At 39.5% G+C, this 2,623-nt stretch overlaps 1 protein-coding gene across 1 annotated transcript in view; it reads right to left on the reverse strand.

Annotated features, from left to right (window-relative positions):
* LOC101845508 (cyclic nucleotide-binding domain-containing protein 2) overlaps positions 1-1,076 on the reverse strand; it is a gene marked incomplete at its 3' end in the record, with an annotated part of 38,865 nt that extends 37,789 nt beyond the window's left edge. The window contains 1 exon segment of the mRNA XM_013084432.1: positions 433-1,076.
* Between the last annotated feature and the right edge of the window lie 1,547 nt (positions 1,077-2,623).

A 2,623-nucleotide genomic window follows, 5' to 3' on the forward strand; every position in this document is an offset into this window, starting at 1 on the left:
TTATTATTATTAATATCATTATTATCATCATTATTATTATCATCATCATCATCATTGTTGTTGTTGTTGCTGCTGTTGTTGTTGTTGTTGTTGTTGTTGTTGTTGTTGATGTTGTTGTTGTTTTTGTTATAATTAGTATTGCTAATAGTGTTGCTGCTATTCCTATATCAATATCAATCATGCGCCATAATGAGAAAATCAATATTCATCTAAACTTTATAGAACGACCCTCATTCTGATTTTCTTCAGGAAACAGGAGATGCTCATAGCAGGACGCCATAAGACACTAGCTGTGCCTACAAGGCACTGTCTCTCTTTACAAAATGTCCCCATTTTACAACTTCACTTCCTGACTTGGTCTTTACAGCGTTATCTCTGACATTTTAAAGTAAAGAATATGTCAAAATTCAATCGCTCAAGTAGCCAACTTACCACTTTGCCGTTACAGAGCAAAGTTTCTGTAATCCGACGTGGCAGCAAACATGATTGCCTCGTAAGCTGTTTGAATAGTGGCAAGCTCTTCCAAACGGCTATCGTGCTTCGAAAAATCTCACTCTAATAGTGCCTTGGCATTTTTTTTTGCCGGCTCTTTGTCGACGGTTCTAAAAGATAATGCACTTGAGGGTGAAGATAACAGCGCGTTGTATCCACAAGACGTATGAATTTTAACACAACATCTAATGTTTATCTATCTATCAAACACCACCTCTGAAAGCATCGGCTATGTTATGTAAATCATGTGTTATTCACATAAATAGTATAACAGACACAGTAGAATTGATTTTCAACACCTTTAGTATAATTGATTGTAAAATGTTGAAATATATGTACAACAGTTCAGAGTAGAATCGTTGTTATCATGAACATCCAGCTCGCTTGAGAAAATATCATACCGCCTTTGCATAGAATGACCGCCTTATGCACTGACTGAAGGTTAGATCCCGTTGCTTCTTATATTTAAATCCGCCACTACAGCACCGCAGAAATTTAAACGATCTGTTCCTCTCGTCGAACGCAACTCTTGCTATGAGTTTGTTTTGGTTTGCTATTGGCACCGGACAACTTAGTGAGTTGGGCCTGCAAGCAAGAGCAACGAAAAAATATGTTTACTTAGTGTACACACACAAACGCACGCACGCACACACACAAACACACACGAGTGATCGGGAAAGTTAGGCCGGCTACAAAGGATAAGGACACTTCCCGCCACGCGAATTGATTCGATTTTCTTTGGTCCATTTTCAGAGACGTCAAAAGTTGTCGAAACAGCCGCGAAAGGACCTTTGAATTCAGCGTTCTTGCTTTTTACACCCGTATTTAATGTCAAATCGAAGTGGTGTAGATAATCAATGTGAAATGAATCCCCTAGAATCGAAAGGGCGACCGTCGTTGTCTGTTCAAGTCTCTAGAGCATGCCTCGGGTACTGCACCAGAAAGCACTGTGACTGTGTCTACCTTGGTGGGGGGCTATTATGTCATTTGTAGGAGTATTTTATTCTTGAATTTAAGATCATAAGCCGATATTGCCAAATCAATCAATACAATAATTCAAAAGAAAATTGTGAGACTATCATATTGCAGCATTCCGTATATATAGTACGGTGTCCCTTTTGACTTAGAACTAGGTTTAGAAACTTCGCAAGGGGAATTAATTCTCTATCACACTTGTTAGTAAAATTATTTGTTTACTCTGGGACGGGAAAAGAGATAACCAGGTAAGTATTTATTTACCTTTAGGATTTTGAATAAGTTTGTGGACGCTTTGAAGTCATAAGGGTTCCTGCAAACGACTACTTGTCGATTTCGGCGAGTACTCATCAGTACCTTAAAATTACAATGTTCTGATTGACGTTTTAGGCCGTTTTGAGTTACTAAGACTATGTTTTCAAAATCGTAAGGTTATTCGAAATAGTTATCACGACATTCAAAGAACTGCATTCCAAAAACGTTTAACATGTTGGGAAACTCAAACTTTTTAATGTTAATTTTCTCAAAACAAGGTACTGAGCAGATAGAACTTTGTAGTTCTGAAGTAGCGAAGTACTGACTCAGAGGCTTCTGAATAAGTTCAAAGACGTTTTAGCAATCACAAACATTCCTGTCGGTGAAATAAATGTTCCCTGTTTCCTACGGGCGACTCCTGGTCGAATTCGGCGACTTCTAGATCTAGTGTCGAATGACAACAAGACATCGTTTTCGACTTCGACACTCTGCATCGTGAGCACACACCACTATTGGGAAAGGAAATGCAGTAGTAAATGGTTGTCTCAGACAGTAGACAGGACGGATGGCCTGAAGTGGCCTCTCACAGTATGGGTGTTTAATAAGTAATCATCATTGTCTCGCTCTCTTCGGCAGTGGTAGTGCTACAGTGCCTTCTTTCTTTATTACTCAAGACTACCGCCCCTCCCTCTCCAAGTATGAATGTGTGTGTAATATACTAGTGTGTGTAGCTTGTGGATGTGTTAGTGTTAAATGCTTGTGCAGGCGTGTGTTGGGGCGAAAACGAGAGACAAGCAAAGAAAGAGAGAGAGAGATAGAAAGAGAGAGAGATAGAAAGAGAGAGAGAGGGAGAGAGAGAAAGGGGGGGGTTGAAATGGAGAAAGCTAGAGAAACACGGAGA

This window comes from Aplysia californica, unplaced genomic scaffold (genome assembly GCF_000002075.1).
Source record: "Aplysia californica isolate F4 #8 unplaced genomic scaffold, AplCal3.0 scaffold00001, whole genome shotgun sequence".
NCBI classification, from domain to species: Eukaryota; Metazoa; Mollusca; class Gastropoda; order Aplysiida; family Aplysiidae; genus Aplysia; species Aplysia californica.